The following is a 23,348-nucleotide window of genomic DNA, read 5'->3' on the forward strand; positions in this document are numbered from 1 at the left end:
GATGAAGAGTTCGTGGGACGTCACCGAGCTGAACGTGTGCAGATCGCGGAGGTGCCGTACTTTCGGTACTAGGATCGGTCGATCGTGAAGACATACGACTACATCAACCGCGTTGTCATAACGCTTTCGTTTACAGTCTACGAGAGTACGTGGACAACACTCTTCCCCTCTTGTTGCTATGCATCACCATGATCTTGCGTGTGCGTAGGATTTTTTTTGAAATTACTGCGTTCCCCAACAATGGCATCCGAGCCAGGTCTATGCTTAGATGTTATATGCACGAGTAGAACACAAAGGATTTGTGGGCGTAGGTATATACATATTGCTTGCCGTCACTAGTTGTTTCTTGATTCGGTGGTATTGTTGGATGAAGCGTCTCAGACCGACATTACGCGTACGCTTACGCGAGACTGGTTCTACTAACGTGCTTCGCACATAGGTGGCTGGTGGGTGTCAGTTTCTCCAAGTTTAGTTGAATCGGATTCAATGAACATGGTTCTTTCTGAAGATCAAAAAGCAATCAATATGCCGCGTTGTGGTTTTTGATGCGTAGGTAAGAACGTTGTGGTTTTCGGTACTAGGATCGATCGATCGTGAAGACGTACGACTACATCAACCGCGTTGTCATAACGTTTCCGCTTACTGTCTACGAGGGTACATAGACGATACTATCCCCTCTCGTTGCTATGCATCACCATGATCTTGCGTGTGCATAGGATTTTTTTTGAAATTACCGCGTTCCCAAACAATCATCACTGTTATGCTTGCTAAAAAATTACTGCTATCACTGTTACTGTTACTATTGCTGGTGTCACTACTATCAAAACTATCAAACTACTTGGCTACTGATCACTTTGCTGCAGATAATTAATCTCCAGGTGTGGTTGAATTGACAACTCAGCTGCTAATACCTTCAACTATTCTTTGGCTCCCCTTGTGTCGAATCTATAAGTTTGGGTTTAATACTCTACCCTCAAAAACTGTTGCGATCCCATATACTTGTGGGTTATCAGTGCTTTATAAGAGGAGATGGCGACTCAAATTGAAAATAAAAATTGCCTAAAGTAAAAGAAAGGCCCTTCGCGGAGGGAAGTAGGGATTTGTAGAGGTACCAAAGCTCAAAGCGAAAAAGATAGAGATAAAAACATTTTGGGAGGCATGCTTTTCCTGTCAACGAGAACGATCGAGTAGTTCCCAATACTTTCCATGCTAGATATATCATAGGCGGTTCCCAAACGGAAATTAAAGTTTATTCCTTTTTCAACCATACTTTCACTTTCCATGGCTAGCCGTATCCACGGGTGCCTTCCATATCAACACTTCCCAAGGAATTTATTATTTGACAACATAAAGTAAATTCATTTTTCATTTCGGGACTGGGCATCCCTAATACCTTTGTCTTACTCTCATGCAATGATAAGTGAATAAACACTCATCGTGAGAATAACATATCTAGCATGGAAATATATTAGCCACTCCTACCGTTTCATGAGTGGTACGATCACACAAAAGAGAAATTTATTTAGAAAATTAGAGATGGCACATACAAATTTGCTTAGAACGGCACAGAAATACCGCATATAGGTAGGTATGGTGGACTCATGTGGCAAAACTGGTTTAAGGGATTTTGGATGCACAAGTAGTGATCATACTTAGTGCAAAATGAAGGTTAGCAATAGATTCAGAAGCGACCAACCAAGAAATAAAAAAAAATCTCATAAGCGAGCATTAAGCATAATTAACATCGAATAATGCACCACAAGTGGGATGTAATTTCATTGCATAACTATTGACTTTCGTGCTTGCATAGGGAATCACAAACCTTAACACCAATATTATTACTAAAGCATAATTACTCATCAATATGACTCACATATCACATCATCATATCTCAAAACTATTACAAGGAATCAAGTTTATTTTTTCCAATGAGCTTCATGAAAGTTTTTATTAGATCCTCCTTGGATATCTGTCACTTTGGAACTAATTTTCATGTGTTGCTTTTGATAAGCTCAAACAAATATAAGTGAAGATCACGAGCATAATATTTTCTTTCTCTCAAAATAATCTAAGTGTAAGAGAGAATTTCTTAAAAAATTTACTAACTCTCAAATAAATCTAAGTGAAGCATGAGAGCATTTCTTCAAAAATAACAAAGCACGCCTTTCTGTTGTCACTACTATCAAAACTATCAAACTAATTTTCTACTGATCACTTTGCTGTAGATAATTAATCTCTAGGTGTGGTTGAATTGACAACTCAACTGCTAATACCTTCAAATATTCTTTGGCTTCCCTTGTGTCGAATCTATAAATTTGGGTTGAATACTCTACCCTCGAAAGCTGTTGCGATCCCCTATACTTGTGGGTTATCAAGACCTTTTTCTAGCGCCGTTGCCGGGGAGCATAGCTATATTTGTTGAGTCACCTGGGATTATTATCATACTATCACTATGAAGAATCTGAAGGATCCTAAGACTAAGATATTTCCCTCAAGGACGAGGGGAGGTAAGGAACTGCCATCCAGTTCTGCTTTAGATTCACCTTCTGTTATGAATAAACTTGCAACACCACCACAAGCTATTAATTCTGATATGTCGCAAGTTATTGATGATGCTATTTCTACTATGAATGATGCTTATGATGATGCTAGTACCTTGCTTGATAATGATGATGTGCCACTTGGTGAATTTCTTGCTAAAAAAATTGCTAGAGTTATACAACATGATGTTGTTGAATCTGATGATGAGGTTGAAACTGAATCTCCTGAAACACCTGCTAGAACTAGCCTTCCTAGATATGAATTGCCTAAGGTACCGGAAGGTTATGTTATGAGTGAAGAAACAACTAGAGATATTCTTGCTTGTAATGATAGAGATGATCTAGAGAAATTACTACACAAGTATAAAGAAAAATCTCTGAATTCTAGAATGAAATGTGATCCTTTGCTACTTCACCTATCTTTATTCATGATAAGGATTATGAATTCTTTGTCGACCCAGAGTTAATTACTCTTGTTGAATCTGATCCTTTACATGGTTATGAAACTGAAACTGTTGTGGCACATCTTACTAAGTTGAATGACATAGCCATCCTTTTTACTCATGATGAGAAAACTTGCTACTACTTTATTCTCAAATTATTTCCTTTCTCATTAAAGGGTGATGCTAAAGCTTGGTACAATACTCTTGCTCCTGCTTGTGTGTGTAGTCCCTAGGATATGATTTATTACTTTTGTGAAAAATATTTTGCCGCTCATAAGAAATAGGCTGCCTTACAGGAAATATTTAACTTTGCTCAAACTAAAGAAGAGAGTCTCCCACAAGCTTGGGGGAGGCTTTGCCAGTTAGTTAATGCTTTGCCTGATCATCCTCTTAAGAAAAATGAAATACTTGATATCTTCTATAATGGACTAACCGATGCTTCTAGGGACTTCCTAGATAGTTGTGCTGGTTGTGTTTTCAAGGAACGAACTATTAGACAAGCTGAAGAATTATTGAATAACATATTGAAAAATTATGATGATTGGACTATTCCTGAACCACCACCTAAACCCACTCCGAAGAAGGGGGTATATTATATCTCAGTCCTAAAGATATGCAAGAGGCAAAGAAATCTATGAAGGAAAAAGGTATTAAAGCTGAGGATGTTAAAATTTTACCTCCTATTGAAGAAATACATGGGCTTAATACACCACCATTGCCTAAGGCGGTAGAGGTAAATTATCTTATGAAACTCAATGATAATGATAATCCTCACAATATGCATCCTAGTCAATGCCTTTATGAGTTTGAAAACTATATTAGAAAACAAGACCACTTCAATGCAAATGTTATGAAACAATTGAAATATAATTCTGATATGATTGCTCACTTGAGTGACTTGTTATTTAGAATATCAAATGATGTTAGAGGTGTTGCAAAACATGCTTCTATGGTTCAAACTCAATTAGAACAAGTTGCTAAATCTCAAAAAGAATTGCTTGATGAAATGAATAATAATATGCATGACTTTGTTGTTAGAGTTGCAACTAGAGGAGGTAAAATGACTCAGGAACCACTTTATCCTAAGAGGCACCCTAAAAGAATTGAACAAGATTCACAAAGAGCCAACACTAGTGCACCTAGTCCTTCTAGAAAGGAAAAGAAAAAGAAGAATGATAGGACTTCAGATGCTCCTAGTGAACCTGAAATAGAAAAACCTCTTGACAATGATAATGAAGCTTCTATATCTGATATTGAAAATCAATCTGGTAAAGAACACTCACCTAGTGATAATGAAAAAGGTAATGATGAGGTTCATGAAGACTCTCAACCAACCAATGATAAAGAACTAGATAATGATGTTCAGATAGAACCACCTCTTGATCTTGATAACCCACAAGCTAAGAATAAAACGTATGATAAAAGAGACTTTGTGGCTAGGAAACACGGTAAAGAAAGAGAACCATGGGTTCAAAAACCTATGCCTTTTCCACCTAAGTCAACTAAAAAGAAAGATGATGAAGAATTTGAACACTTTGCTGAAATGCTGAGGCCAGTATTTTTGTGTACTCACTTGACTGGTATCCTAAAAATGCCTCCTTATGCAAAGTATATGAAGGACATCATCACAAATAAGAGAAAAATACTAGAAGCTGAAATCTCCACTATGGTTGCTAATTACACTTTTAAAGATGGAGTACCTAAAAAACTTGGAGATCCGGGAATACCAACTATACCTTGCTCTATCAAAAAGAATTATGCGGAAACTGCTTTTTGTGACTTAGGAGCCGGTGTTAGTGTTATGCCTTTCTCTTTATATAAAAGACTTGACTTGAATAAACTCACACCTACTGAAATATCTTTGCAAATGGCTGACAAATCAACTGGCATACCTATCAGTATCTGTGAGGATGTGCCCGTGGTTGTTGCTAATGTTACTATTTTGACTGACTTTGTTATACTTGAGATGCCCGAGGACGACAACATGTTCATTATCCTTGGTAGACCATTCTTGAATACTCTAGGGGCTGTTATTGATTGCAATAAAAGCAAGGTCACTTTTCATATTAATGGCGATGAGCATACGATGCACTTTCCGAAGAAACAATTCCAAGTGAATGGTATTAATATTATTGAAAAATCTCAAACAATCACTATTGGAAGTTTTCAAATACCTCTACCTACTATCAAAAAGAAATATGAAATGCTTATTGTTGGGGAAATGCATATCCCATTGAGGTAACTTAGTGATTTACGAAAGTTCTTCGGTTTCATGCTAATCGAAAGTGGTTGGTAATAAGACTTGATCAACCTTATTAATGGATCATTTTTGAACGGTATGAAGTTGATGAATTTAGTAAGCACTACTTCTGTCCTTACCTTTTGTTTTCTGTTTTTATTAGTTAAATAAAATAAAATGCCATGTTTTGTTTGTTTTCTGAATTTCCCGGACCATAAAAAATGACCCAAAAATAAAAGTTCTCAGAATGCCCTGAAAATTTTACATGATTTTTTTTCTGAATATTTTTGAATTTCTGGTGCAAATATTACCAGAGGGAGGTGCATCAGGTGGGCACAACCCACCTGGGCGCGCTAGGACCCCCAGGCGCGCCCTAGTGGGTTGTGGTCCCCACGTGGGCCCCCTCACTTACCTCTTCGTCCCACATCATCACTTACGTCCAGAAAAAAAACTCCATTGCTCTCTCTCCCGTGTTCTTGAGCTCAAACCCATAGAGTTCGATCTATTTGCTCGAAGCTCAGTTTCTGAAACTGTTTCGAGGGATTGTTGCTTGGTATGTGACTCCACCGTTTGTCCAATTAGTTTTTGTCTTAGTGGTTTATACTTTGAATAATTAGCTACTCTTGGTGCTATTGTAGATGTGCTTGCATGTTAAATTCTTAGTGTTCTAAGTAGTTTAAATGCTTGCTATGGCTTCTATTTATCCCTATGAGTAGTTGCTATCTTTATAAAGTTTTGTTGACAAATTTTTGTCACCCCAAAAAATTTATTTTCAGAAAATTGTACGCAGACATGATGAACCTATTTGGAAGGAGTTCTTTGAGGAGACGATCCTTGGGGGCATCTTCTAGTGACAGTTCTGCTCGCCGGTCTTATGTTGAACCAAGTGAAAGTTCCACACGAGATGCCGCCACCAAAACATGCTTATGGCCTTGCGATGAGTATATTGTGCGTGTGGGCATTAAGGAGGAATTTTTGCAATATGTTTACAATGCTGGTCTCGGTCCCTACCTTTCAGATAACTGTGAACAACACCAGCTTCTCACTGAATCATTTGTCAAAGGATTTACATATTTTCCATGTGAGTCTAGGGTGTCGTTTATGCTTTATGATAGTCCATTTGCCACATCACTAGAGAATTTTGCTTACCACTACAAACTCCCGTATTGGGCTCGCTTGACGAACCGTCAAAGGCTGAGTACCAAACATTCTTGACTAGTCTTTGTTACGGTGAGAACAGAGGAGTGACACAAGGTAGAATAAAGAGCATTCATTTTCCCGCAATTCAGTACTTTGCATTATTTAATGGGAAATGCATAGTAGGCAAGCAAGACTGTAGCACGCTTTGTGCTCCAGACTTGAGCCTCATACATACTGCTCTCACCGGTGAAAAGAATTATAACCTTGTAGCCATTATTGCACGCAGACTTCAACATAACGCTAACAGTGGCTGGTTCTATGGTGGAATTTATGCCACACGTTTAGCACATGGGCTTGGTGTTTCACCTTTTCCCTTTGATCCTATTCTACCCATGCAGTATTTAGATTTTAACACCTTAGAAGACCATAAGATTCTCAAGGGAAAGGCTGATAACTTCACTTATAGTCTTTTGTTTAACCAAACATCTCCCGTGCAAACATATTTGCCTGCACCTGCTCTTTTTGATTATCACAGCAAGAGAAGATATTTTGTGCTTGAGAGCGAGGCCCGAGCTCACAACGTAGCAGTAGAGGCAGCACGACGGGCCGAGGCATCCGCATCAAGAGCCTCCGTGAGCTACCACGCCGACTACTACCCTCCAGGCTACTGATTGACTACCAAGTTAGGCCAAAAGCCTAAGCTTGGGGGAGTACGTGTTTCCACCGACTTCACATTCATGTTCACTTATTCCATTTGTCGGTGTCCACACTTTTTCATTGTATCATCCATGCTTAGATTTATTTTTCTTGCTTTCTTCTTGTGTGTTTGAAAAACTTTAGAAAAACCAAAAAATAGTTATAGTTTATTTACTTTCTATGCATGCTTAGTAGTATTATTAAAAATAAAACCCAAAAAGATTTCCTTGTTCTTCTTTTGCATGTTGGGAGCTTTCCCGTGTAAATAGTGTTTATCATTTTTGTTTTTCTATTTTATTTGCTTGTTCAAGAAAACCAAAAAATCCAAAAATATTTCAGTGTGTTTCTCTGAATTTCTTTTATTTTATTCGAGTTGTACCAAGGAGAAGACCACGATGAAAATGTTGAGTGGCTCTCATTTGAATAATTGTCGAACTAATAAAGAGCCCATTTTACCTTGTATTCTCCCGTTGAATAAAATGTTTGCAAATTCCATCTTAGCCCACGGCACTATTGCACCATTATTCTTATTTGCATATCATTCGGTCATGCAAGTGAAAGGCAATAATGATGATATTCGACGAACTGGTCGTGGCAGAGAGAAACTGGTTTGAACTCGACTTGTTATGTCTGTGTAAATATGTTTAACCTAGTATCCATGATTCAGCCCATTATGATTAAACATGTTTGCGATGACAATTAGATATTATAGTTTCTCATGCCATGCATAAGTATCTGAGAGTTGATAATGATTTACCTTGGATATCAACATTGCATTAAAATGATTGTGATATAGTATGATGATATGCTATCCTCCTCCAAATGTTCAAGTGGCTTGACTTGGTACATGTTCATGCATGTAGTTGAATCAAAACCAACATAGCCTCTATAATATTTATGTTCATGGTGTTCATATCCTACTCATGCCAGTGTCCAATGTTACTTATGCATAATGCATGGTCATGATCGTTGTTGCTCTCTAGCTGGCCGCTTCTCAATCTAATTGCTAGCCTTCGCCTGTACTAAGTGGGAATTCTGCTTGTACATCAAAAACCTTGAACCCAAAGTTATTCCGGATGAGTCCACCATACCTACCTATATGCGGTATTACCCTGCCGTCCTAAGTAAATTTGCATGTGCCACCTCTAAAAACTTCTAAAAAAATATCCGTTTTGTGTGCCTGGATCATTCATGGAATGACAGGAAGTGGTCGGTATCTTCCATGCTAAGCGGGTTATTCTCAGGTCTAGTGTTTATTCACTCGCCATCGCATGAGAAAAGGGCGTGAATCGGGATGCCCAGTCCCAAACTACAAAATACAAAAATAGTTAATCGCTCGAATAATCAAACAAAAACTCCCAATGGAGTCAAAACCTTTACTTTTATCACTTGGGAACCGCCACTAGCCTGTTTAGCATGGGAGATATTGATAACGGGTGGTCGTGAAGTAAATGAGAAGGGTCCATGCCTCAAAATATCATTTATGTCTGTTTTAAGAATTGAGCTCTGGCACCTCTGCAAATCATTGCTTCCCTCTGTGAAGGGATTATCTATTTACTTTTATGTTGTGTCATCACCTTATAAAACAAGCATCAGAAACTGAGAAGAGCACAGTTGTCATGATTTATGCATTGTGTGTAGCTAATGTTGGGTGCATTATGACTGGATCTTTTCTACCATGAATTACAATGTTTAGTCGCTGCTTGAACTTTGGAGGTGCTCTGCATATATGCTTTACGGTCTTAGAAAGGGCTAGTGAGATACCACTATTGTCATATTATATCATGGTTGTTTTGACAACGTGTTGCTGTTTGAGATACCTTATTATTACTCGCTAGTTGATTATGTCATTGATATGAGTCATTATAATCTTTAAGATTTATTGTCGACATGGTTAGTTATAATGTTGGCTGTGAACCTGGGTGTTGTTTAAGCTTATTTATGCAAACAAGAGCAAAATACTTCATAAAATTTTTCTTTTTCACTTTCAATTTATCAACTGAATTGCTTGAGGACAAGCAAAGGTTTAAGATTGGGGGAATTGATACGTCTCCAACATATCTACTTTTGCTAATGCTTTTCCTCTTGTTTTGGACTCTAATTTGCATGATTTGAATGAAACTAACCCCGGACTGACGCTGTTTTCAGCAGAACTACCATGGTGTTGTTTTTGTGGAGAAATAAAAGTTCTCAGAATGGAATGAAACTTTGCGAGGATTTTTTATATCAACAATAAGAATTTCTGGAGCCAAGACCTACCGGAGAGGGGCACCTGGGTGGGCACAACCCACCAGGGCATGACCCCCTCTCCTGGAATGCCCAGGTGGGTTGTCGCCACCTGATGGCCCTGCTAACCCTGAAACCAACGCTATAAAATCCTATTTTTGAAGAAAAAATCACGGAGAAAGAATTATCGCGATCCATGAGACGGAGCCGTCGCCAAGCCCTGTTCTTCCTTGAGAGGGCAGATCTGAAGTCCGTTTGGGGCTCGGGAGAGGGGGGTCTTCATTCTTCGTCATCACCAACCCTTCTCCATCGCCAATTCCATGATGCTCCCAACCGGGAGTGAGTAATTCCTTCGTAGGCTCGCTGGTCGGTGAGGAGTTGGATGAGATTCATCATGTAATCGAGTTAGTTTTGTTTGGGCTTGATCCCTAGTATCCACTATGTTCTTAGATTGATGTTGCTATGACTTTGCCATGCTCAATGCTTGTCACTTTGGGCCCGGGTGCCATGATTTCAGATCTGAACCATTTATGTTATCACCATTATATCCATGTTCTAGATCCGATCTTGCAAGTCATAGTCACCTACTACATGTTATGATCCGGTAACCCCAGAGTGACAATAACCGAGACTTCTTTTGGTGATTACCGTAGTTTGAGGAGTTCATGTATTCACTGTGTGTTAATGCTTTGTTCCGGTTCTCTATTAAAAGGAGGCCTTAATATCCCTTAGTTTCCAATATGGACCCCGCTGCCACAGTAGGGTAGGACAAAAGATCTCATGCAAGTTCTTTTAAAAAAGCACGTATGACTATTTACGGAATACATGCCTACATTATATCGATGGACTGGAGCTAGTACCGAATAGCCCTAGGTTATAACTGTCACATGATGAATGTCATCCAACAAGTCACCGATCCAATGCCTACAAATTTATCTTATATTGTTTCTGATAAGTTACTAGTGCTATCATCACTGTTACGCTTGCTACAAAATTACTGCTATTACTGTTACTGTTACTATTGCTGCTGTCACTACTATCAAAACTATCAAACTACTTTGCTACTGATCACTTTGCTGCAGATAATTAATCTCCAGGTGTGGTTGAATTGACGACTCAGCTGCTAATACCTTCAAATATTCTTTGGCTCCCCTTGTGTCGAATCTATAAATTTGGGTTGAATACTCTACCCTCAAAAACTGTTGTGATCCCCTATACTTGTGTGTTATGAGTGCTTTATAAGAGAAGATGGAGACTCAAATTGAAAATAAAAATTGCATAAAGTAAAAGAAAGGCCCTTCGCGGAGGGAAGTAGGGATTTGTAGAGGTACCAGAGCTCAAAGTGAAAAAGATAGAGATAAAAATATTTTGGGAGGCATGCTTTTCCTGTCAATGAGAATGATTGAGTAGTTCCCAATACTTTCCATGCTAGATATATCGTATGCGGTTCCCAAACAGAAATTAAAGTTTATTCCTTTTTCAACCATACTTTCACTTTCCATGGCTAGCCGTATCCACGGGTGCCTTCCATACCAACACTTACCAAGGAATATATTATTTGACAACATAAAGTAAATTCATTTTTCATCTCGGGACCGGGCATCCCCAATACCTTTGTCTTACTCTCGAGCAATGACAAGTGAATAAATACTCATCGTGAGAATAACATATCTAGCATGGAAATATATTAGCCACCCCTACCGTTTCATGAGCGGTATAAGCACACAAAAGAGAAATTTATTTAGAAAATTAGAGATGGCACATACAAATTTGCTTAGAACGGCACATAAATACCGCCTATAGGTAGGTATGGTGGACTCATGTGGCAAAACTGGTTTAAGGGATTTTGGATGCACAAGTAGTGATCATACTTAGTGCAAAATGAAGGCTAGCAATAGATTCAGAAGCGACCAACCAAGAAACGAAAAATCTCATAAGCGAGCATTAAGCATAATTAACACCGAATAATGCACCACAAGTGGGATGTAATTTCATTGCATAACTATTGACTTTCGTGCTTGCATAGGGAATCACAAAACCTTAACACCAATATTCTTACTAAAGCATAATTACTCATCAACATGACTCACATATCACATCATCATATATCAAAACTATTACAAGGAATCAAGTTTATTTTGTCCAATGAGCTTCATGATAGTTTTTATTAGATCCTCCTTGGATATCTATCACTTTGGAACTAATTTTCATGTGTTGCTTTTGATAAGCTCAAACAAATATAAGTGAAGATCATGAGCATAATATTTTGTTTCTCTCAAAATAATCTAAGTGAAGCATGAGAGCATTTCTTCAAAAATAACAAAGCACACCGTGCTCAAAAAGATATAAGTGAAGCACTAGAGCAATTCCATAGCTCATAAAGATTTAAGTGAAGCATAGAGAGCAATTCTAGCAAGTCGTGGCATAATCTTGTCTCTCTCAAATAGGTGTGTCCATCAAGAATTCAAGACTTAAAACAAAAAGCAAAACAAGAAAAGACTCATATCATACAAGACGCTCCAAGCAAAACTTATAGTATATGACAAATAAAAATATAGTTTCGAGTAAAATACCGATGGTTGTTAGACGAAAGAGGGGATGCCACTTGGGCATCCCCAAGCTTAGTTGCTTGCTTCTCTTTGGATAATAGCTTGGGATGCCATGGGCATCCCCAAGCTTAGGCTCTTCTTACTCCTTATTCCTTCATCCATCGTAAGATCACCTAAAACTTGAAAAGTTCAATCACACAAAACTCAACAAAACCTTCATGAGATCCGTTAGTATAAGAAAGCAAATCACTACTATAAGTACTGTTGCAAAACCACTCATATTTTATTATTGTGTTATATCTACTGTATTCCAACTTTTCTATGGCAAAAACTCTTCAAAGAAAACCATAGAATCATCAAAACAAGCACACAACGCAAAGAAAACAGAATCTGTCAAAAATAGAACAGTTTGTAGAAATATGGAGATTTCGAATACTTCTGTAAATCCAAAAATTCTAAAAAATTAGGACAACATGGGAAATTTTTATATTAATCTTCTAAAAAAGTAATTGTTATTTTATCATGCTCCTGTTAAAAATGAGAATTATTTTTGTGAGCGCAAAAGTTTCTGTTTTTCAGCAAGATCAAATAAACTATCACCCAATATAATCCTAAAGGCTTTACTTGGCACGAACACTTATTAAAACACAAAAAGCACAATCATAACAGTAGCATAATTGTGCAAATACTCAAGAATAGAAAGCAAAAGACAAAAATAAATTTTATTCACTAGGTTGCCTCCCAACAAGCACTATCGTTTTACGCCCCTAGCTAGGCATAAAACAAGGATCTAAGTGTTGTCATATTTGTTTCTAGATCCGTAAGATGCCCTCATGATTGATTCATATGGTGGCCTTATTCTTGTTCTAGGGAAGTGTTCCATACCCTTCCTTAATGGAAATTGAAATTTAATATTGCCTTCTTTCATATCAATCATGGCACCAATAGTACGCAAAAATGGTCTACCAAGAATAATTGGACAAGACAGATTGCAATCAATATCAAGAACAATAAAATCTATGGGCACATAATTACTATTTGCAAGAATAAGAACATCAGTAATTCTTCCCATAGGCTTTTTAATAGTAGAATCTGCTAAGTGCAAATTTAAAGAACATTCTTCAATATCGGTAAGACCAAGCACATCACATAAAGATTTTAGAATTGTAGAAACACTAGCACCCAAGTCACATAAAGCAAATGTAAGGGAATATTTATCCCTTAGTAGTTTTGGTGATTGATGAAAATGCTTTTGCGGACTAATCGTGTGCATTGAGCATTTCAGAAATATCATGTCTAAGCACAAGATGATTTGGTGCCCCTCGAAGCTTATTGAAGACGGCGTTTCTCTTTGTTTCTTTCCGGTGGATTGGAGTCGTAGGAAAGCCGTACTATTAAGAGGGGATCCGCGTTGGAAAGGTTTGGGTGGAATCATCACGTACACGTCTGTTCCTTTCTACACCACCCTTCCTTTGGCTCTTTGGAGCATCCTCCGTTTCTCCGTGTCTCTGCAAAATAAAGGACTTCTAGTGTTGCTGAACTCGGGCATGCGATAGTACTGCTCTTCAGAGCGGTAGTACCACAGGGCCTTGCGGTAGTACCGGCCATGGGCGCGGTAGTACCGCAGATGCTCACGGTAGTACCGCTCCTTGGGCCCGGTAGTACCGTGGCCTCAGGCCAGGCACAACTGCATGAGCGGAAGTAGGGGAGGATGTAATTTTTTACATCCGCGCCCTACATGATAGTACCGCTCTAGGCGCGCAGTAGTACCGTGGCCTCAGGCCAGGCTCAGCAGCACGGGCAGAAGTAGGGGTGGATGTAATTTTTTTACATTCGCGCCCTAGGCGGTAGTACCGCTCCGGGCTTGCGGTAGTACCGTGTCGGATTTTTGCATAGATCGAAACTCAGCAGAAGTAGCCACAAATGTATTTTTATATGTCTGTGCCTTCCCAACCTAGAGTAACCCTGCCTTGTGGTAGTACTGCAAGGGGGAGCGGTAGTACCGCGCCAACGGTTCTGCTGCTCTCTGCTTCTATGCAACAGGGCTGGTCTAGCTCCTGTCGCGCCAGCAGTAGTACCGCAGAGCCACGCGGTAGTATCGTAGTCCCTTGCGGTAGTACCGCTTGTCTGGTGCGGTAGTACAGCTCTTCGCAGGCTGAGTTAGTGGATAACAGTTGGATTTGTTCTATCACTATAAAAGGGGAGTCTTCTTCTCCGAGTTGGCTACCTCTTCCACCCCAAGCTCCATTGTTGCTCTAAGCTCCATTTTCACCCGATCTCTCTCCCTAGCCAATCAAACTTGTTGATTTTCTAGGGATTGGTTGAGGAGGCCACGATCTACACTTCCACCAAGAGAAATTCGATTCCCCCCACTAATCCCTTGCAGATCTTGTTATTCTTGGGTGTTTGAGCACCCTAGACGGTTGAGGTCACCGCGGAGCCATATTCCATTGTGGTGAAGCTTCGTGGTGTTGTTGGGAGCCTCCAATTAAGTTGTGGAGATTGCCCCAACCTTGTTTGTAAAGGTTCGGTCGCCGCCTCCAAGGGCACCAATAGTGGAATCATGGCATCTCGCATTGTGTGAGGGCATGAGGAGAATACGGTGGCCCTAGTGGCTTCTTGGGGAGCATCGTGCCTCCACACTGCTCCAACGGAGGCGTACTTCCCCTCAAAAGTAAGGAACTTCGGTAACACATCATCGTCTTCACCGGCTCCACTCTTGGTTATCTCATACCTCTACTTGTGCAAGCTTATATTGTGTTGCTTCTCTTGCTTGCTTGTGTACTTGTTGTTGTTGCATCATATAGGTTGCTCACCTAGTTGCACATCTAGACAACCTACTTTGATGCAAAGTTTAAATTGGTAAAGAAAAGCTAAAAATTGTTAGTTGCCTATTCACCCCCTCTAGTCAACTATATCGATCCTTTCAATTGGTATCAGAGCCTCGTCTCTTTATTAAGGACTTTGCCATCCGAAGAGTATGGTTGACACCGTAGATGGTGAGGAGGAGCACCCCGGTGTGATTCCGTCCTCATCTACGGCCGATGGGGGAACCTCTGTCTCACGTGGGGAGTTCAATGTGGCTTTGGACACATTGAAAACCTCCATGACGGCCGAGGTCAAAGGCATGCTTAAGTACCTTCTTGATGGTCTCAAACTATCCACCGCACCGTTGGAAGTGGTCGATCCCACCAACAAGGTGACGGATGCTAACTCCGACAAGGGGGGAGCTACTAGTGAGAAAGTTCCTTTGGCTAGTGGTAGAAATGGTAGTGGCATCTTTGCCCATGTGGAACCTCCTATTACTTATGGAGGACCTATTCCCTCCACTCATTTAAATCATGCCGGCTCTCCTCCTAAGATTGTGAAAAATGAGGATTTTGACGCTTGGGTATATCGCTTTAAACGTCATTTAAATCATGTTAATACTAACCTTTGGAGAATCATTGAGCAAGGTTTTTATCCGCATGACCCAAGCAACTTCACCCCTAGAGAAGCCGCGGATCACCAATTCAACGAGAATTCCCTCTTCATCATCCAAGATGCAATTCGATCCGAAGATCTTGCACATCTCCGACCCTTCACCATGGCCAAGGAATCATGGAACCATGTTGTCTCACTTTACAAGGGAAGCACAAGCATTCAATGCCCCAACTATGAAGTGGTGCAAGATGAAGCCGATGAGTTTGCAATGAATGAAGATGAAGAACCTTGAGAGCTTTACCAAAGGTTAACCACTCTCGTGGTCTCACTCCGAGATCATGGGAGCAAGGATATAGATGACAATTGGATCAAGCGCAAGTTCCTCAAGGCCATGATGCCTTACCACAAGGCCATGTCCTCCGTCATCCATCAAAGGCCGGACTTCCACACCTTGTCCTCAAGTGAAGTGTTGGATGAGCTTGTGGCAATGAGGATCTTAGACAAGACCGCCGACAATGCGGTGTTGCATTCTCAAAGAGCTAAGAAGACCAACCTTGATTTGAATGCCAAGGTTGGTGTGGAAGAAGAGGATGAAGAGGAAGAAGAGGAGAGCAATCCCGAAGATACACAATATGCTTACCATGAGCACATGGCTCTCGCTTCAAGGCAATTTTGGAGCAAGAAGAACACGAGGCCTAACTTCAACAAGAACAACTCAAGTGGCGCGAAGGGCAAGCAACGAGTGAGGAATTGCTACAATTGTGGCAATGTGAGCCACTTTGTTGTGGAGTGCCCATATGAGAAGAGGGAAGACAATGGTGGCAAGCTCATCCGAAAAGACAAGGCCAAGTCCTTCCCCAACAAGAGCAACTTCACCAAGAAGACTCCTCCCAAGGGGTTGGTGGCACAAGAAGAGTACAATGAGGATGATGATGATGACATTGCGACAACTCCACGTAAGGATGGCAATGGGTCGGGTTTGGATCGGGTTGAACAATATCAAATCCATATCCATCTGCATGAAGATAGTCTTTGCCCGCCCATGAAAAAAATCCATGGGTGAAAAATGTTGTCCATGTCCAAAACTGATGGATATCCAGTTGGATATCCATACCAACTGGATATCCATAGGGTCCTTTCAAGACATATAAATAATACATAACACAATGTTAACATAAGCTCTTCCATTCTTTACCTCGTGGCAAGCTAGGCTTGACTTATTGTAAACATCAACTTATGGTAAATCAACATCCACTAACAACCTAATATCATATAGTATTTTTCTAAGAGATGAGAATGACGAGTCATTTAACGAGGAGACAAAATTAGCGAAGGGGTGATAGAGTATGTTAGTGGGGATGGAATGTCAACTAATAAAATCTATGGTGGGGATTGTGCAATTTCTTTTGCAAGTTTTACATAACAACGTGTAAAATTGCAGTGGGACATGTGACTGTGAGGTAGGGATAGCAGATTTTTGCCCATTATTGCATATGATCGGGTTGGATTTGGGTATATCCACGGGTATAAGATTATATCCATGCCCTACCCGCAAGCAAACGGGTCGGGTTTGGGCACCATCCATGGGCCTAAAAGCATATCCAAACCCTATCCATTCAGGTCGGATATCCATGGGTATCCATGTCCATGGATAAAATTGCCATCCCTAACTCCACAGGTGTCTCTCTTCGACTCACCAAATGAGAACATCACCGCCAAGTGTCTCATGGCTAAAGCCACCAACAAGGTAACCCCAAACATCAAAACGACCATCATTACTAATCCTTCTTTGATGGATTGCATTGATGAAAATGAAGAGTCTAATGAGGAGGAAAATGAATTTGAGTCTTTTATGAGTAAGCTCAAGGGTAAATCCAAGAAGCACTTTGTTGCTCTCTTAGAACAACTTGGTGAAGCCAATGACATGATCGAGGCTCACGAAGAAACCAGCTCTAAGATGGAGGGGCATAGTCGTGACTATGCCGATGAGATTTTGGATCTCTCTAATGCTCTTGAGGAAGAACGCGGTCATCGTTTGGCTCTTGAGGAGTCGCACAACGATGACCATGCTAAATTGAAGAAAGATCTTGATCATGCCCTTATTGTATCTAGTGTGCTAAATTCCGAGAAGGCCAAGCTTGGGGTTGATCTTGCTAGACTCAAAGAGGAGTTTGATTTACTTGACAAGGCTCGCAAGGTCTTGAAGGGTGATCATGCTAGCCTCAAAGAGTCTCATGATCAACTCTAAGTAAAGCTAACCAAGGAGAAAGCCACTTTTCCTCATATGGTTTTAATTGATAATGCAAATTCTACTAACCCTTGTTGTGAGCATGTGCATCTTGTTGAGGAGAATGCAAAGTTGAAGGAGCAACTTGAGAAAGGCCTTGTGTCGTGCATACAAGGTGATAAGAACATCAATGACCTTTTGAGCAATCAAAAGGAAGTTGTGGCCAAGGAAGGGATTGGCTACAAACCCAAGTCCAAGAACAAGAAGAAGAATGACAAGGCCAAACGACCCCCTCCTCTCAAGCAAACTTTTGTGAAAGAGGGAGAGGGTGCTTCTAAGGAGAAGAAGAACAATGTGAAGGGTGGTGGTGTCAAGAAGGGCAATGCCACCCCTTCCAACAAAGCTGGCGACTTTAACCCTTCTTATGTGTTATGCTGTGCTAGTGATGGGGATGTTTATTCTAAATTTGTCAGTTCTCCTTATGAGTACATTGAATGGTCTATTTGGGTTCCTAAGACCCTTTTCACTAACATCAAAGGACCCATTACAAAATGGGTACCTAAAACCAAGCATTGATCTCTTGTAGGTGTTTGCTTCTGATGGGGGATCATGGTTGCTCGATAGTGGAGCCACTAATCATATGACCGGAAGTAAGGACTTGGTGGTGGACGTGCACAAGATTCCATCTATGCCCACCAATGTCAAGTGGGGTGATGCCTCGTCCTCTAAGGTATTGGGACTTGACAAGGTTGTCATTTATCATGATCTCACGATCGCGAAGGTCATGCTTGTTGAGTCCCTTGCATACAATTTAGTTTTCGTTCGTCAACTTGCAATCATGGGCTTTGCCACTTTCTTTGATATTGATACCGTGGCCCTCTTGTGGATCAAGACTCTTAAAGTAGCCTTTGTTGGGCATGTCGAGAACGGTCTCTATGTGATTAACTATTTGGAGCAACCCACTAAGACCGCGACATGCCTAATGGGTAAAGTTGACGTGGGATGGCTTTGGCATCGCCATTTACCCCATGTCAATATGAGATCTTTGCAAAGTCTTCTCAAGGGGGACCATGTCCATGGACTAACAAATGTTAGTTTTGCCAAAGATCGTGCTTGCAGTGCTTGCATTGAAGGAAAGCTACATGAGAAGGCTTACCCTCCCACGACTATCATTTACTCAAAGAGGCCTCTGGAGCTCCTTCACTTGGATCTCTTTGGGCCTCCATCCTTTGATAGTCTTGGGGGTAGAAAGTATTGCTTGGTGATTGTGGATGACTATTCAATATACACTTGGGTGTACTTCTTCAAGAGGAAGAGTGAGACTCAACAAACCATCATTGAATTTGCAAATGAAGCTCAACACCAGCACAATGCAAAGATCTTGACAATAAGAAGTGACAATGGCACCGAGTTCAAGAACTACACCTTGGATGAGTTCCGTAGTGATGAGGGGATCAAGCATCAATATTCCGCACCTTACACCCCTCAACAAAATGGTGTAGCGGAGAAGAAGAACCGGACGTTGATGGATGCAGCAAGGACCATGATGGCGGAGTTCAAGTCTCCTTACAACTTTTGGGCCGAAGCCATCAACACCGCGTGTCATGCATCCAATTGGCTCTATCTCCGCAAAGGCTTGAACAAAACTGCATATGAGATACTCACCGGTAACAAGCCCAACCTCAAGTACTTTCGGGTGTTCGGGTGTAAGTGTTTCATTTTCAAGAAAGGTGTTCTGAAAGTGCGTTATATCGACTAGAGGGGGGGGGTGAATAGGCGATTTTTATGAAATTCTTCACTGAGGAATTTGCCGGTGAGGAAATTCCTTAGCGAAGAACTACTAGCAGCGGAATAAGTACTCAAAGGTAAACATAACAGAATACAAGCATAGTCATCATGATGAAATGCAGACAGGCACAGAGTATAGGAAGCGTAATCACAGGATAACACGGGATGAAGACAAACAGACTGAAGAAATTGAACTGAGGAAATTGAGAAAGTCTTCAGTCAAATTCTTCAAACACAGATATGAACAAACACACATCACAATTATGAGGAAATGGAAGAGTTGAGGAAATAGAACCAGTAAGCTCGGTGAAGACCATGATTTGGTAGACCAGTTCCAACTACTGTCTCAGTTGTACGTCTGGTTGGAGCGGCTGAGTATTTAAACTCGAGGACACACAGTTCCGGACACCCAGTCAAGGACACTTAGTCCAAGACACCCAGTCCTCACTGTATTATCCTTGAACTAAGGTCACACAGACCTCATCCAATCACTCGTGGTAAGTCTTCAGGCGACTTCCAAACCTTCACAAACTTGGTCACTCGGCGATCCACAATTCCTCTTGGATGCTCTAGACCATGACGCCTAACCGTCTGGAAGAAGCACAGTCTTCAAAGGTAACAAGCGTCGGCTCCACTCAGGATCAATCTCTTCAGTGATGCTCAATCACTTGGGGTTTGTAGGTGTTTGGGTTTTTGGTTTTTCCTCACTTGATGATTTTCGCTCAAAGTCCTCGGAGGATGGGTTGCTCTCAAATGACAAGTGTCAGTTTCTCTCGGAGCAGCCAACCAGCTAGTGGTTGTAGGGGGCGACTATTTATAGCCTAGGGAGCAGCCTGACATGATAAGACATAAATGCCCTTCAATGATATGACCGTTAGGTGGATAGATATTTTGGGACAGCTGGCGCATAGCACAGCAACGGTCGGAATTTTGAGTAGCAAAATCCTCAGGGCTATCATGTACCTCACTGTGTAGGCAATCCGCACTGGCGAATTCCTAACTCCTCAGTCAGGACAAATTCCTCAGAGACCAGAAGAACTTCGTCTCTGTCACTGAAGAAATTGACTGAACTGTATGAGATTTCCAATGGCTTCACTCGAAGGGATTGGCAGGTGTAGGATTTTGAGTGGAGCATCACATGGAAATTTTTGCTTAGTATTTCCTCAACCCCCTTTAATAGTACGGTGTTTCCTATGACTCAAGAAAGAGAAAAATAAAACTATGAAAACGAAAGTCTTCAAGCTTCATATTCCTCGCATGAATATCAAGTCTTCACGGACACACCAATTTCTTCACTTTCAAAGTCTTCATGAAAGTCTTCAGAAATACCAAAATCTTCAGTCGAAGATATTCATTTTTAGGGGTCGACTTTTCCTGTAAATATCAAACTCCTCATAGACGTATAGACCTGTGTACACTCACAAACGCATTAGTCCCTTAACCTATAAGTCTTCAATACACCAAAATCACTAAGGGGCACTAGATGCACTTCCAATCTCCCCCTTTTTGGTGATTGATGACAATATAGGTTAAGTTTTCAATGGGGATAAACATATGAAGTGTAACTGCTGATATTGAGGAATTTGATTGCAAGATATAGAAGAACTCCCCCTGAAGATGTGCATAGTGAGGAATTTGCTTTTGAAGCAATGCACACTTGAAGAGTTGAATCATGGAGATCTCCCCCTATATCTTGTAATTCATACACGCATTTAACATATAATATGAAGAATTTGAAATGCATGATGAAATATGGTGCCTGATGAAATTCAGCATGCGTGCAATAATATTTAACGAGGAAAAAGCATGCAGAATAGTGCATCAAAAGTATCAGAGCACCATCGGGTTTAAGATTACAACTCAATCCAATAAAGTTTCAGAAGAACGAGAGTTGTAACTTTAGCAAAAAAACGCCCATATAGTAGACCCGCTTGAAGACTAACTCATATTTCTCCCCCTTTGTCATCGAATGACCAAAAGGATCGAAAATGAGGACTAACGCCCCTGAAGATAATCATGTTGATGAAGGAGCGCCAACGTTGTTGGGGTCGTTTGTTGATGTAGGGCCTGCCGCAGTGTCGTCCAAATCTTCATGTTCATCAGTGTCGCATGATGAAGAAAATGAGCTGGCCACCAGAGAAGGAACTTGGACCTTCTTGAACTTCTTCGGTGGAGGTGCAGACCAGTCAAAATCTTCTTTGAGACCCATGTTCTTCAGATCTTCTTCACCATATAGATGTGATAGGATTGCCCAGGTGCGACCGAAGACTTGATGGAGGTAGTAGTGGTTTTTCTTCACTGCATTGTGTGTGGCAGTCATGTTGTGAAGAAGTGAACCAAACTGACGCTTAACCCATTTGTGATTTCGATCCACCTTCTGGTGAAGACTAAGCAGAAGTTCACGGTCAGTCATCACGCGCGGAGCAGTGGCTTGAGGAGTGGACTTAGGTGCATTGGCAGAGTCATGTGTGGCAGAGTCATCATTGGTGGAATAAGATGTAGCTTTGCGAAACTGACCATCCAATGGACGAATGCCTTCATCAATTACAGCTGGTGCCTTGCCCTTTCCATCAACTGAGGAATGTGTCTGCTTGAGGACTTCAATTGGGGGCAAGTAGCTGAGGTGATTCTGGAAATCAGCTTTGTAGTTGAGTGAAGACCTTGTCCTGAGGAATCTCATGATCCAAGGTGCATAAGGCTTCAGCTCAAACGGAGACAGTGCAACATTGGCCATAGTCCTCTTGAAGAAATCGTGATAATTGACAGGAATGCCATGAACGATATTGAATACCAGATTCTTCATGATCCAACAATTTCCTCATCAGATGAGTCGTGGCCTTTGATAGGACTGATTGTCCTCGTAAGAATACGATAGACAGTTCTGGGCACGTACAACAATTCCTTCACGAGGAATTTAGTTCTTGGTGCTTGACCTGGCTTCAAAGGTTTCATCAGCACCTGCATGTAATGATGTGTGAGCTCAGGTTCACTATAGATGCAGCGAGCTTCTTCAAGGGGAGGACTGAGTGGTAGAGCACGAAGCAATTCAGAGGCTGGTGCAGTGTAGTGAGTGTTTTCAGACATCTAGTCCAACACCCATGAATTCACATCTTTAGCATCTCCGGTGATGTGCAGCGTTGCATAGAATTAAAGAATCAGTTCTTCATTCCAATCGCAGATGTCAGAGCAGAAGTTGAGCAATCCAGCGTCGTGAAGAACACTGAGGACTGGTGCGAAGCACGGCAGAGATTCCATATCCACGTGAGGAATATGCTCATGGTAGAAAATCTTCTCCTTGTTGAACAGCACTGAGGAATAGAAATTTGCTTGACTGGAAGTCCAAAAACGCCTCTTCCTAATGCGAGCAGAGTCATATGGGTTGTAATCTTCGAAGAATACATGCTCGCCGAAGAAATCATCAGCCTTGAACTTTTGCTTGCGTGAGAATGGATCCTTTGGCTTCGGCAGAGGAGTGTCTGTGAGTTGCATCACGACCTCAGGAATCTCAATTGCAGGTTCTTCAGGCTGAGGAATTTCTGGTTCCTCCTTAGTGGCAGTCTGCGCAGTTGGTTGTTCAGCAGCAGCAGTTTCATCAGCGCTAGTGGCCGGAATTTCCTCATGGACAGATGCAGTGGGATGAGTTTCTTCAGAGCCCAGGTGAACAGTTTGTGTGGGGGACTGAGGAATTTGCTGTAGAGGAGTGAACATTGGAGAGTTTGGATGCTGACTTTCCCAGAATTCATCACTGATTACGGGTGTGGAGTAGCCAATGTCCACATCATCATCTTCCATTTCTTCAACGCCAGCCTCTTCAGCTGTGAACTGAGGCACAGGCGAGGAGATGGTAGGTGTTGAAGGGATCATATCCACTTCAATTTCTTCATCGATTGGTTCAGACGAAGCAGCAGAATGAGTTTCTTCATCAGATCCGCCGGGGATCACATATTCTTCATCAAAAGGAACAAGGTCCTTTGATGGCCTGGTTGAGATGGGAACAACATCAATCGGTTTTGCAAATGAGCTTGTCATAGGCTTCATTTTCCTCGGAGCTGAAGAATCTAAAGCAGCCGATGCTTT

Source organism: Triticum urartu, chromosome 2 (genome assembly GCF_003073215.2).
Source record: "Triticum urartu cultivar G1812 chromosome 2, Tu2.1, whole genome shotgun sequence".
NCBI lineage: Eukaryota > Viridiplantae > Streptophyta > Magnoliopsida > Poales > Poaceae > Triticum > Triticum urartu.